Here is a 15529-nt window from a genome sequence, read left to right as displayed (position 1 = left end):
TCTGGCTGGGCAACCGAGAGTGGACCCGACTGCTTCCCACGCCGGGGGAGCCTCCCCTCACCTGGGAAACATGATCGATCGCTGTTGTTTTAGGGCCCAGAGTTCAGTCTCCTGATCGTTGCACGGAGTGTGTTGTCCCGCTTCTCAGACATGGTGTTCTCCAGGTGCCGCCATCTTGGCCCCTCCCCTAAGGTGTGATTCTAATGGGTTTGCCATTATATATTACTTGGCCTTTTTCCTTTGCAGCTTTTAGTATTTTTTCTTTGTTCTGTATACTTACGGTTGTGATTATTATGTGGTGGGAGGATTTTCTTTTCTGGTCAAATTTGTTTGGTGTTCTGTAGGCCTCATATATTCTTATTGGCCTCTCCTATAACTTGGGGAAATTTTCTTCAATTATTTGTTGAAAATATTTTCTGGGCCTTGGAGAAGGGAGTCTTCTTTTTCCTCTATACCTATTATTTTTAGGTTTTATCTTTTCATATTGTCTTGGATTTCTTGGACTGTCTGTGTCAGGAATCTTTTGGATTTAACATTTTCTTTGACAGATACATCGATTTCTTCCATTGTATCTTCTACACCTGACATTCTTTCTTCCATCTCTTGTAGTCTGTTGGTTATGCTTACCTCTGTAGTTCCTGTTTTCTTCTCTAGATTCTTCCTCTCCATTATTTCCTCCATTTGTGTTTTCTTTAATTTTTCCAATTCTATCTTCAGGTCTTGAGTTGTTTTGTTTAAGTCCTTCACCTGTCTGATTGTACTTTCCTGTTTTTCTTTTAGTTCCTTCAACTCTGTTTCATTTATTTCATTCAGTGCTTTAAGCATTTCCTTTCTAAAGGCCATAAGCTGTTTGGCTGCAGCTTCCTCTATTTCTTTACGGATTGCAATATTCTGTTTGAGTTTATCTTCCTCTATATCTTTACGTTTCTTATTTGTTTCCTCTGTTATCATCTTCATGAACATAGTTGTTAGGTCATCTTCTTGGATTTCAGTTATGCTGGGATGTCCAGGGCTACTTGCCCCTGGGTAACTGGGTTCCAGACATGCTATATTGCTCTGTCTGTTGTTGCTTGAGCTTTTATGCTGGCCTCTACCCATTGTGCTATCTTAGGTGTTTGGGGTTATTTTCTGGTGGTTCCTGGGCATCCTGTGGTGGAAAGACTCCCCTTTGCAGAAAGCTGGTTTTTCCTGAAGGATGTCTTCTCAGCTTTTTGGGTATAGTCCCTGGATGGCTGGTGTTTTATCAAAAGTTGCTACTGCTCACCTCAGGGATAGAGACCTGAGTAGTAACTGTGGTCTTTGTTAGTCGAGCAGGTTCTCCTCTCACCTAGGGAAGTCCTGAGGACAGCTGCCCTGTTTCTGGGTTTCTTGCTGTAAATTTAATGATCAGCTGCTCTGACCCAGTTGGACATCTGGCCTGCAGCAACTGTTTGTGCCTGTGTCTGGAGCTCAGCTGAGTGATGGCGGCTCGGCCCCGCTGGTCTTTGCTAGATTTTTTCCAGGGAAGGATTGGGTGATTTAAGTCAGTACAGTTTCCTTCCTTCCCTGTGAATTCTCTGGAGACAGGGACTCTCAGTCTCTTTTTTTGCCCTGGTGCGCACTGCTCAGTCTTCGCCAGCTGGCTGACCACAGAAACTGCCTGTGTCTGGAGCACAGCTGAGTGATGGCGGCTCAGTTTCCGCCAGCTGTCTGGTGCGAGGAAACTGCTTGGGTCTGCCTTTCCGGCCTTTGGGAGCCTGGGTGTCTCCCTAAACTGGGTAATTTTCCCGAGACCTTTTCGGAGTGGGGGTGTCCGCTGAGTGCTCTGAGATCAGATCAGCCGTTTCCCTCCCTGTGTGTTTGCACCGGACAGTGAAACTCATTCACTGGTGCCCTGGTGCCTACAGTTTTATCTCAGGCAGCGAATCAGGCGCGCAGGCAGGCAGGGCTCTGGTTCGGAGCCTGTGTCCCTGGTTCTGGCTCCGGGCTGGCTCCTGGGGTACCCATGGAACCTGAGTCTTTTCCAGGGGTTGTCTGGGTGACCTAAGGTCAGTCCCAATCATTTCCTGTACCGTGGGGTTATCTCTCGACTGAAAATTCCAGTCTCTGATAGTGTGGTGCACACAGTTCAGTCTGGGACCATGACCAGAGACACTGGCTTGTGGCTCTGGGCTGGGCCTGGGGCTGGAGGCCGGCAGCCTAATGTCTGGCAGAACGGGGATCTCTTCCGAGGTTTAGCCGGGTGAGTTAAAAGCTGATTGAATCCCCCACTGTGAGGTATCCTCTCACCTGGGAAACACAATGACTGTGTTTTATGGTTGCGAGTTCTGATTGCTGGTCACTGTGCTGATCCTGCTGCTGCTGCTCAGAATGAGAGTCCTCCCAGTGCAGCCATCTTGCTCTGCCCCCCTTGTTCTCTCTTTTCTCCTTCTTCTGATGTCCATCCTCTTTGCTTTTCTGGATACATATAATATAGGATAAATCTATTAAAATTTGTACACCTAAATAAACTAATCAAGAGGGAGGACTCTTGCTAAAATGCTCAATCCCTATCCAGACTGCATTCTTATAAGACCCAGGACTACCTGATCATGGCTGGCACCACCCATGGTAGATTGAACACTTGTACATCAACCATTATTCAAGAAAATATCTAACAGGCTTGCCTACTGGCCAATCTCATGGAGGCATTTTCTCTGTTGAAGTTGCCTCTTCTCAGATGACCCTAGTTTGTGGAAAAACTAAGACAACATGATAATTAACTGAAGTATGAAATAATATTTTCAAAGGGCTTGAATGACATACATGTTTTTGTATTTCACATTGATCTTACACAAACTTTTTATAATGTAAGTTGCTAAGCAGAGAATTACTTAATTGGGAAAATTGGAAGCTAACTAATAACAGTGTTCCATAGTAATGGGAACAGAGACTGTCTCTGACATGAACTGATTGGCCTGCTCCTTGATCACCTCCCCTGAGGGGAGGTGATCAAGGCCACAAAGAAAGAAAATGCAGCCACTCCTGATGAGACCTGATAGACTATGATCAGAAGGAAGGAGAGGAAGACCTCCCCTATCAGTGATCCTGGGGAAGGGCATGGGTAGAGCAGGAGAAGGGAGGGTGGGATTAGAAAGGGAGGAAGGATGGAGCTACTGGGGAGGGGGGATACAAAGTGAATAAACTGTTATTAATAAAAATAAAAAGAAAAAAAAGAATGTGATAAGACTGAAAACAGGATAACTGAATATGACCAAAGATAATAAATGCATATAAAGTATATTGTAAATTATTTCAATAAAGAATTGTAGAGTACAGAACAAATTATAGGGTAAATGAAGATGTTAGAAATGTCACCATATAATGATGTCACCCACAGAAAAGTCTCCTCATTTATAGTAGAAGTGAAACAAAATATGCTTTCCCATGGCATTGTTTGTAATTCTATTTGCATCACAGCAAACAATGTCTCTGATTTAGTATAAAATAAGATTTTCAACCTGAGATAATCGTGAGTCAGCCTTTGCTACACAAAATTGGACATGATTCAACAATAGACTTTACTTCCAGTGTTAGTATTTTCATTTTTAAATAACTATGCAAGCTATTGTTTCTGTTTTTTTTTTTTTTTTAAGATGGTCATTATTTTCTTAATTGTGATTCCTTATTACAGTTTATTCACTTTGTAATCTGGCTGTGGTCCCCTCCCTCATCTCCTCCCAATCCTTACCTTCCTCTCTTCTCCCACTATGTCCTTTCCCTAGTCACTAAAAGGAGAGGACCTCCTCCCCTTATATCAGGAATGGCTGCACTGTATTCCTCTGTGGCCTGCCAAGGCTGTACCCCAAAGGGGGAGATGATCAGAGAGCCTGCCACTGACTTCATGCCAGTGACAGCCCCTGCTCCCCTTACCAGGAACCCACTTGGAGATTGTGTCCATGGGCTATCTCTGAACAGGTTTTAGGTCATCTCCATGCATGGTCTTTGGTTGGAGTATCAGTCTCTGCAAGACCAACAGGCCTTATTTTTTGGCTCCGTTGGTCTCATTTTGTAGCTTCTGTTTCTCCAGCTTTTTCTATATTTCCTTTCTTTCATAAAATTCCATGCATTCTGTCTAAAGTTTGGCTATGAGTCTCATATACTTCAATACCTTGATCAGTGGAGTCTTTCAGAGTCCATCTGTGGAAGTTATTGTCCTGTTCTCTATTTTCTCCTGCTACCAATGTCTATCATGTTTGAATGAGTATTGAGCATCTTCCCTGTGTCCTCCTCCTTGTTTAGCTTCTTTAGGAGTGAAAATTTTAATATGTTTATCCTATATTTTATGTCCAATAATCACTTATGAGTGAGTATGTACCATGTGTGTCTTTCTGCTTCTGGGTTACCTCACTCAAGATGATCTTTTCTATTTCCCGCCACTTGTCATCAAATTTCATGATTTCCTTGTTTTTAATAACAGGGTAGGATTCCATTGTGTAATTGTACAACAATTTCTGTACCCATTCCTTAATTGAGGGACTTCTGGGTTATATCCAGATTCTGTCTATTACAAATAAAGCTGCTACAAACATGGTTCAGCACATGTCCTTGTTGTATACATGAACATATTTTGGACGTATGCCTAAGGGTGGTATAGCTGGATCTTGATGCAGAACTATTCCTAATTTTCTGAGAAAGTGCCAGATTGATTTCCAAAGTGGTTGTAAAATTTACATTCCCACAAGCAATGGAGGATGGTTCCACTTTCTCCACATCCTTTCCAGCCTGTGTTGTCACTTGAGTTTTTGATCTTAGCCATTCTGATGGGTGTAAGGTGAAATCTCAGGGTTGTTTTGATTTGCACCTCCCTGATTACTAAGGACATTGAATATTTCTTTAAGTGTTTCTCTGAAATTTGATATTCCTCTATTGAGAATTTTGTTTAGCTCTGTACCCCATTTTTTTAAATTGAATTATTTGGTTTGCTGATGTTTAAGTTCTTAAGTTCTTTATATATTCCTGATATTAGCCCACTGTAAGATATACAGTAAGTGAAGATCTTTTTCCAGTTGTCCTGCAGGGGCAAATCAAATTGTAAGAGATCTGTCAATGATGCCAGCTGTTTGGCCACTGTGCACGATGGCCGGTAGTTGGGGCTGCCTCTGCTGTCTCAGTCATGGAGCACGGGGGCTCATGCTTGGGGTAGGGGCAGCCCACCACAGCTGCTGAGCTGGGACTCCTGTACTTGGGGCTGTCTGCAATGTCTCAGGTACTGAACTGGGAGGTTCCTACATCTGCCTGAGCAGGGAAGCTCGTGCTTGGGATGGAGGCAACTGTTGTTGCAGCAGCCAAGCAGGGAGTCAAGTGCCTCGATCCAAACTGTCCCAGCTCACCATTTGTTCCTTCTTGCCCTGAAAGCCTCAATATTGATATTCTGGCTTCAGCTGCCCCTTTACTCGACAGTTTTGGAGTTTTGGATTTTCTTCCCCTCTGATAGGGTGTAGGCTGGTTGCCTCCATTTTGGAGCCACTTGATTTTTCTCTTTTAATCAACGGATAAACTTCAGAAAATGAATTTGTTAAAAGTTGGAATATATGTTTATATTAATAAGAAATATTGCCAGACATCTTTCCAAAAAAGTTTGTAAAACTAACTTCTCTACCAAGTTATGAGAGTATTCTATATCTATATTTCTACAATGACCGTGGTTCAATGTTTACTTTGTTATTACCAGTTTGATAATTAGTTATAAAGTTATAGCCATTCATTTAATTTGAGATTTGTGAAAGTACTTGGCCACTCGAAAATATCTGCCAGATTGCTTATATTTGCTTTAGCAATTCATCTATAGTCATCCAGTGACCAAAATTTTTCTAGCTGGTTGTTTTTGTACATTCAGTAATAAAATTTCTTAGAAGTCATAGATTTTCATCCCTTCTCTACCATCCATATTAAGGACACAGTGGAAACACTTTTGGTTTCTCACAAACAAAACTCCAATTATCACAGAACTTCTGTACCACAGTTTATAAATCCTGCTCTAATACCCAAGCAACAGAAATTCTTGTTTTTTATTTATATTTAAAAATTTTATTTGTACATAATATGTGTTGAACATACCACTTAGTTTCATTTCCAGTCATCCTCCCTTTCCATGTGCTCCCATTCTTCTCCTTTGTTACTTTAGATAATATTGTTTGTACTTTTGTGTTGGCTAATCATCTTTATCATGTTGACACATCAGGGAAGAGAGAATGGCAACTGAAGGGTTGCCTCAATTATTGATATGGGCACATCTGTGAGGATACTTCCTTGATTGCTCATTACTAAAGGAAGGCCTAGTCCACTGTGAAGAGGTTCCATATCTAGGAAAGTAGGCTAGGCTGTGTAAGCAATGTAGGTAAACACGAGTGTAGGAGCAAGGTTGAAATCATTATTCTGTGGATTCTGCTTCAAGCTCCTGCCTTGATTTCCCTTTATGATAGACAGCAATCAGCCACATAACTTCTCTCTTTCTGATATTACTTTGGTTTTGGTATTCATTATATTAATAGAAAGCAAACTACAGCAACTTTAATTTAATATACACATGCACTATTTTTATGACTTTATAAAATCTAGGAGTCACAACTCCTAGATTAAAGAATAATCTGATTAAGCCTAATTTACTTAATATTATTGCAGTTATTCTCATATTTTGAAAATAATATAATTTTGTTTTTCTTTACAAGTGAAAATATTCCATTGTGCACATATACCACATATTTTCTTATTCACTTCTCTATTGTTGGATAACCGCATTGCTTCCATGATTTAGCTGTTGTGGATAGTGATGCAATAAACATTGCTATAGAAGTGTTTCTGTGACATGCTGACTTGAAGACCTTGAGGTAAATAGCCACGTATGTCTCAAATGAAACTTTTACGAGGTCTATGTTTAGCTTTTTTGAGATACCACTGCAATGACTTTCATAGAGATTGGACTAGTTTCCATCTATGAATAACATGTGTATTTCTTTGTGTCTGTGTCCTCACCAACATTTGTTATTGTTTGTTTTCTTAAAGACTAATAGTTTGAAAGGCTGGATATAACAACTCTACGTAGATTACATATGCAATTTCTTTATGGAGAGTAAGACTGCACTTTTATACATTTATTGTCATTAATATATCACATATTGAGAATTGTCTACCTATTTAATAATTTCATTTATTATGTTGTTCCATTTCTTGTTGCTCAATGTTTGCAGTTATTAATATCTTCTATGTATTAATCATTTTTCAAACTTATAGCTCTATGATCAATTAACTGTTTCATTTGCTGTGGAGATGGTTTTTAATTTTACCAGGTCCCATTTGTTCCTTGTTCTCAGTAATTCCTTGATGACTGTGGTTCTATTTAAAAACTCCTCTTTTATACCTATATTACAAAACATTGTAAATGTTTTCTCATTTTCTTCTAACAGTTTCAGAAGTTTGGCTCTTACTTTTTGGACTTGATCTATTTGCAATGATTTTTGTGAGACACAAAAATAAAGACCTAGTTTCAATATTCTGCTGACAGATACTTGATTTACCCAATAACATTTGCTTAAAAGGCTATCATTTCTTTACTGTTATATTTTCTGCATCTTTCTCTAAAAGTAGGTGACTGCATCACTGTGGAATTCTGGAACTTCTTTTCTGTTCCATTGAACTATATGTCTCTTCTTGTACTAGTAGCATATTCTTTAAAAAAGATTTATTTTATTTTATGAGTATCAGTGCTTTGCCTGCATATATAAATGTACCATAGCTTGCCATTTACACATAGAGGACAGAATTGGGTGTCAGATTTCCAGAACTAGTGAATGAACTAGAGTAGTGAATGTCTGATTGTGAGCCTCCATGTGAGTGGAAGGTGAATCTTTATTTTCTGCTAAAAAAAGCAGAAAGTTCTCTTAACTGCTGATTCAACTTTCCAGACAACTTCATATTTTTATTATACCTGTGTATATTAGGTAAACTAAGACCACCAGCATTTTTGTTTTACTTTAAATTGTGTTGGCTATCTGTGCTTCCATATGAATTCTAAGATTGTCTCTCTTTAATTTTTTCTACTATGAAGAATCTAGAGTTTTGATGGTGATGGCACAGAATCTATAGATCACAATACTCACGACACTAATTCTTCCAATCTATGAACATGAAAGGGCTTGTCAAATTTTAGTATCACCATCAATTTATTTTTTTCAGTGTTTCACACTTTTCATTATAGTGCTCTTTTGCTTCCTTGTTTAGATATATTATAATGTATTTTGGAAAAAAATTTGAATGTGGAGTTTTCCCTGACTTCTTTTCCATTTGTTTTCATTACCTGTATTGGACTAGCAAATACAAACAGGTTTTGTGGAAGGACTCTATTCTTCTGACTTCTAGTTTTGTCAAGAAGGATTGAATCATTATTCAGAGTGAGAAGCTTATATTTAGGAATCTTGTTGCAGAATATTAATAATGAAAATATTGTAGATTAATCCATACTGCTCTATTTTATCTGTTTTTGGAAAGGAATAGTTTAAAATTTTCTTTTTCTTTTTTATTTTATTTTAATTTTATTTTTCTCATTAGTTACATTTTGTTAATTCTGTATCCCAGCTGTATCCCTCATTCCCTCCCCAATCCCACCCTCCCTTCCTCATCTCCTCCCTGCCCCTTTCCAAGTCCACTGATAGGGGAGGACCTCCTCTCCTTTCATATGACTCCGTTTTGTCAGGTATTTTCAGGAATGGCTGCAAAGTCCTCCTCTGTGGCCTAACAGTACTGCTCCTCCCTTGGGAGGTGGGGAGGTCAAGGAGCCAGTCATTGAGTTCCTGTTAGAAATAGTCCTTGTTCCCCTTACTATGGGAAACCAATTGATTACTGAGCTATCACCGGTCACATCCGAGCAGAGGATCTAGGTTTTATCCTCTCATGGTCTTTGGTTGAGTGTCCATTTCAGAAAAGACCCTGTGGCCAGATATGTTTGGTCCTTGTGGAGTTCCTATCCTTTCCACATCAAACACCCCTTCTTTCATATGATACCCTGCACTCTGCGGAGGGTTTGGTTATGAGTCTTAGTATCTACTTTGGAACACTGCTAGGTAGAGTCTTTCAGATGCTTTCTGCGGTAGACTCCTGTCATACATTCAATGCATATCCCATTTGTCTTTCTAAATGAGGATTGATCATCATACCCCGTGTCTGCTTTCTTGATTATCTTCTTTAGGTGTATAGATTTCATTATGTTTATCATATCTTTTAGGTCTATATAAGCGAGTATAATCCATGTTTGTCTTTCTCCTTCTGGGATACTTCACTCAGAATGATCTTCTCTAGATCCCAACATTTGCCTGCAAATTTCATCTTTTTTGATTGCTGAGGAGTATTCAGCAATTGTGTAAAAATACCACAATTTCTGTACCCATTCCTCCGTTGATGGACATCTGGTTTTTTTTTCCAGGTTCTGGCTATTACAAATAAAGCTGCTACAAACATGGTTGAGCAAATGTCCTTATTGTGTACTTGAGCAAATTTTGGGTATATGCTTAGCAGTAGTATAGCTGGGTCTTGAGGAAGCACTATTCCTAATTGTATGAGAAAGCACCAGATTGACTTCCAAAGTGGTTATACCAGTTTACATTCTCACCAGCAATGGAGGAGGGTTCCCCTTTCTCCACAACCTCTCCAGCATGTGTTGTCACTTGAGTTTTTCATCTTGGCCATTCTGATGGGTGTAAGGTGAAATCTCAGGGTCATTTTGATTTGTGTTTCCCTGATGGCTAATGACGTTGAGCATTTCTTTAAGTGTTTCTCTGCCATTCTATATTCCTCTACATAGAATTCTCTGTTTAGCTCTGTTCCCCATTTTTTAGGTGGATTACTTGGTTTGTTGCCTTTCAGCTTCTTTAGTTCTTTATATATACTGGATATTACCCTCTGTCACATAAAGGGTTGGTGAAGATTCTTTCCCAATCTGTAGGCAGTCGTTTTTTTTTTGATGATGGTCTCCTTTGCTTTACAGAAGCTTTTCAGGTTCATGAGGTCCCATTTATTGATTGTTGCTCTTAAAGCCTGTGCTGTTGGTGTTCTGTTCAGGAAGTTGTCTCCTGTGCCAATGAGTTCTAGGCTGTTCTCCACTTTTTCTTCTAACAGATTTAGCGTATCTGCTTTTATGTTGAGGTCTTTGATCCACTTGGACTTTAGTTTTGTCCAGAGTGATTATATGGTTGTTTCCTGTTTTCTTTTGGCTTTCAGAGGCCCTCTGTAGCAGGTTCCGAGGTTGATTCCTATTTTCTTTTTCTTCTGATGTCCATCCTCTTTGCCTTTCAGGATGGGGATTAAACATTTTAGTTAGGGTCCTCTCTTTTTGCTTAGTTTGTTTAGATGTACAGATTTTAGTGGGTTTATTCTATGTCGTATGTTTATATGAGTGAGTATATACCATGTGTGTCTTTTTGCTTCTGGAACAACTCACTCAGGATGATCCTTTCCAGGTCCCACCATTTACCTGCAAATTTCATTATTTCCTTATTTTTCATTGCTGAGTAATACTCCATTGTATAGATGTACCACAGTTTCTGCATCCATTATTCAGTTGAGGGGAATCTGGGGTGTTTCCATGTTCTGGCTACTACAAATAAAGCTGCTACAAACACGGTTGAGCAAATGTCCTTTTTGTGTACTTGAGCCTCTTTTGGGTATATGCCTAGGAGTGGTATGGCTGGATCTTGAGGAAGCGCTATTCCTAGTTGTCTGAGAAAGCACCAGATTGATTTCCAGAGTGGTTGTACAAGTTTACATTCCCACCAGCAGTGGAGAAGGGTTCCCCTTTCTCCACAACCTCTCCAGCATGTGTTGTCACTTGAGTTTTTCATCTTGGCTATTCTGATGGGTGTAAGGTGAAATCTCAGGGTTGTTTTGATTTGCATTTCCCTAATGGCTAATGAGGTTGAGAATTTCTTTAAGTGCTTCTCTGCCATTCGATATTCCTCTGCAGAGAATTCTCTCTTTAGCTCTGTTCCCCATTTTTTAAGTGGATTACTTGGTTTGTTGCTTTTCAGCTTGTTTAGTTCTTTATATATATTGGATATGAGTCCTCTGTCAGATAGAGGGTTGGTGATGATTCTTTCCCAATCTGTAGGCAGTCGCTTTGTTTTGATGACGGTGTCCTTTGCTTTACAGAAGCTTTTCAATTTCATGAGGTCCCATTTATTGATTGTTGCTCTTAGAGCCTGTGCTGTTGGTATTTTGTTCAGGAAGTTTTCTCCTGTACCAATGAGTTCTAGGGTATTCCCCACTTTTTTTTTTTTTCTAGCCGATTTAATGTGTCTGGTTTTATGTTGAGGTCTTTGATCCACTTGGACTTCAGTTTTGTACAGGGTGATAAGTATGGATCTATTTTCATTTTTCTATATGTAGACATCCAGTTGGACCAGCACCATTTGTTGAAGATGCTATGTTTTTTCCATTGTATGGTTTTGGCATCTTTGTCAAAAATCAGGTGTCAGTAACTGTGTGGGTTTATTTCTGGGTCTTCTGTTTGATTCCATTGATCCACCATTCTGGTTCTATGCCAGTACCATGCAGTTTTTATAACTGTTGCTCTATAGTACAGCTTGAGATCAGGGATGGAGATACCTCCAGAAGATCTTTTATTGTAGAGGATTGTTTTAGCAATTCTCAGTTTCTTGTTATTTCATACGAAGTTGAGAATTTTTCTTTCCCAGTCTGTAAAAAATTGTGTTGGCAATTTGATGGGAATTGCATTAAATCTGTAGATTGCTTTTGGTAAGATGGCCATTTTTACTATGTTAATCCTGCCAAGCCATGAGCATGGGAGATCTTTCCATCTTCTCATATCTTCCTCTAATTCTTTCTTCAGAGACTTGAAATTTTTTTTCATACAAGTCTTCGACTTGCTTGGTTAGGGTTACACCAAGGTACTTTATGTCATTTGTGGCTATTGTGAATGGTGTTGTTTCTCTAATTTCTTTCTCAGTCCTTTTGTCTTTTGTATACAGAAGTGATACTGATTTTTTTGAGTTAATTTTGTATCCAGCCACTTTGCTGAAGGTGTTTTTCAGCTGTAGGAGTTCCCTGGTAGAGTTTTTGGGGTCACTCATGTATACTATCTTATCATCAGCAAATAGTGATAATTTGACTTCTTCCTTTCCCATCTGTATCCCCTTGATCTCCTTCAACTGTCTTATTGCTCTAGCAAGGACTTCCAGCACTATGTTGAAGAGATATGGAGAGAGTGGGCAGCCTTGTCTTGTCCCTGATTTGAGTGGGATTGCTTTAAGTTTCTCTCCGTTCAGTTTGATGTTGGCTATAGGCTTGCTGTATATTGCCTTTACTATGTTTAGATATGTGCCTTATATCCCTGATCTCTCCAGTACTTTAAACATGAATGGATATTGGAATTTATCAAATGCTTTTTCAGCATCTAGGGAGATTATCATGTGGTTTTTCTCTTTCAGTTTGTTAATATGGTGGATCACATTGATAGATTTCCATATATATTGTACCACCCCTGCATAGCTGGGATGAAGCCTACTTGGTCATAGTGGATAATATCTTTGATGTGTTCTTGGATTCGGTTTGCAAGTATTTTGTTAAGTATTTTTGCATCAGTGTTCATAAGGGAGATTGGCCTGAACTTCACTTTCTTTGATGAGTCTTTGTGAGGTTTAGGTAGCAAGGTGACTGTGGCTTCATAGAATGAGTTTGGTAATGTTCCTTCTGTTTCTATTTTGTGGAATAGTTTGAAGGGAACTGGAGTTAGCTCTTCTTTAAGGTCTGGTAGAATTCTGCGCTGAAGCCATCTGGTCCTGGGCTTTTTTTGGATGGGAGACTTTTGATGACTGCTTCTATTTCTTTGGGGGTTATAGGACTATTTAATTGATTTACCTGGTCCTGATTCAGCTTTGGTAAGTCAAATCGATCAAGAAAATTGTCCATTTCATTTAGATTTTCAAATTTTGTTGAGTATAAACTTTTGAAGTAAGTCTTAATGATTGTTTGGATTTTCTCAGTGTCTGTAGTTATGTCCCCATTTTCATTTCTGATTTTGTTGTTTTGGGTGGTGTCTCTCTGCTTTTTAGTCAGCTTGGCTAAGGGTTTGTCGATCTTGTTGATTTTCTCACAGAACCAGCTCTTGGTTTCATTGATTCTTTGAATTGTTTTATTTGTTTCTAATTGATTGATTTCAGCCCTGAGTTTGATTATTTCCAGCTGTCTATTCCTTTTTGGTGTGTCTGCTTCTTCTTTTTCTAGGGTTTTTAAGTGGGCCATTAAGTTGCTTGAATGAGCTGTCTCAAATTTCTTCTTGAAGGCACTTAGTGCTATGAACTTTCCTCTTAGCACTGCTTTCATTGTGTCCCACAAGTTTGGGTATGTTGTGTCTTCATTTTCATTGAGTTCTAGAAAGGCTTTAATTTCTTTCTTTATTTTTTCCCTGACCCAGCTGTCATTTAATAGCAAGTTGTTTAGTTTCCATGTGTGTATACGCTTTTTGCTATTTCTGTTGTTGTTGAAGTCCAGCTTTATTCCGTGGTGATCAGACAGGATACAAGCGATTATTTCAGTCTTCTTGTATCTGTTGAGGCTTGCTTTGTGACCAACTATATGGTCTATTTTGGAGAAGGTTCCATGAGGTGCTGAGAAGAAGGTAAATTCTTTTGTGTTTGAGTGTAAAGTTCTGTAAATGTCTGTGAGATCCATTTGATTCATGACCTCTGTCAGATATTGTTTCTTTGTTTAATTTCTGTTTTGTTGACCTGTCCTTTGTTGAGAGTGGGGTGTTGAAGTTTCTCACTATTAATGTGTGGAGATCTATATGTGGTTTAAATGTTATCAATGTTTCTTTTACAAATGTGTTTGCTCTTGTATTTGGGGCATAGATGTTCAGGATTGTGATGTCTTCCTGGTGGAATTTTCCCTTGATGAGTATGAAGTGTCCTTCCTCATCTCTTTTTATTAATTTTGGTTGAAAGTCTATTTTATCAGATATTAGAATGGCTACTCCTGCTTGTTTCTTGGGTCCATTTGCTTGGAAAGTTGTCTTCCAACCTTTTACCCTCAGGTAATGTCTATCTTTGTGCCTTAGGTGTGTTTCTTGTATGCAACAGATTGCTGTGTTTTGTATATGTATCCATTCTGTTAATCTGTGTCTTTTTACTGGAGAGTTGAGTCCATTGATGTTGAGAGAGATTAATGACCAGTGGCTGTTAGATCCCTTGATTTTGATGTTGGCTGTGTTCATAAGGTTGTGTGCTTGATTGCTTTTGTTTTAGTGTAGTAAGGTTAATTTTTTCCTGTGTTTTCTTGACAGAAGCTAAATTTCTTGGGTTGTATTTTCCCTTCCATTGTCTTCTGTAATGATGTATTTGTGTGTAGGAATTGTTGAAATTTGTTTTTGTCATTGAATATCTTGTTTTCTCTGTCTATGAGGACTGAGAGTTTTGCAGGGTATAGTAGCCTGGGCTGACATCTGTGTTCTCTTAGGGTCTGCATGATATCCGTCCAGGCCCTTCTGGCTTTCATAGTTTCTGTTGAAAATTCAGGTGTGATTCTAATTGGTTTTCCATTATATGTTACTTGGCCTTTTCCCCTTGCAGCTTTTAGTATTTTTTCTTTGTTCTGTATCCTTACTGTTTTGATTACTATGTGGGTGGAGGATTTTCTTTTCTGGTCAAATTTGTTGCGTGTTCTGTAGGCCTCATGTATCCTTATTGGCTTCTCTTTTAACTTGGGGAAATTTTCTTCAATGATTTTGTTGAAAATATTTTCTGGGCCTTAGAGAAGGGAGTCTTCTTTTTCCTCTATTCCTATTATTCTTAGGTTTTGTCTTTTCATATTGTCTTGGATTTCTTGGATGTTCTGTGTCAGGAATTTTTTAGATTTAACATTTTCTTTGACAGATACATCGATTTTTTTCATTGTATCTTCTACACCTGAGATTCTTTCTTCCATTTCTTGTATTCTGTTGGTTATGCTTACCTCTTTAGTTCCTGTTTTCTTCCCTAAATTCTTCCTCTCCATTATTTCCTCCATTTGTGTTTTCTTTAATTTTTCTAGTTCTGTCTTCAGGTCTTGAGTTGTTTTGTATACTTCCTTCACCTGTCTGCTTGCATTTTCCTCTTTTTCTTTTAGTTTCTTCAACTCTGTCTCTTTTATTTTTTTCAGTGATTTAATTATTTTTTCTCTGAAGACCACAAGCTGTTTGACTGCATCTTCCCGTATTTCTTCACGGATGGCCATAATCTGCTTGTCTTTATCTTCCTCCGTTTCTTTACGGATAGCCATGATCTGTTTGGTTTTATCTTCCCCTAATTCTTTACGTATTTTATTTGTTTCCTCTATTATCCTCTTCATCAGCATAGATATAAGGTCATCTTGATTTTTTATTATGCTGCATTGTCCAGGGCTGTTCGCCCCTGGATGGCTGGGTTCTGGAGATGCCATGTTACTTTGTCTTTTGTTGGTTGAGCCTTTACGCTGAACTCTACCCATTGGGCTGATTTAGGTGGTGTCTGTTAGTTTCTGTGCTTCC

This window comes from Psammomys obesus, unplaced genomic scaffold, assembly GCF_907164565.1.
Source record: "Psammomys obesus unplaced genomic scaffold, mPsaObe1.curated_primary_1811, whole genome shotgun sequence".
Taxonomy (NCBI): Eukaryota; Metazoa; Chordata; class Mammalia; order Rodentia; family Muridae; genus Psammomys; species Psammomys obesus.
This window is presented reverse-complemented; position numbering follows the sequence as displayed.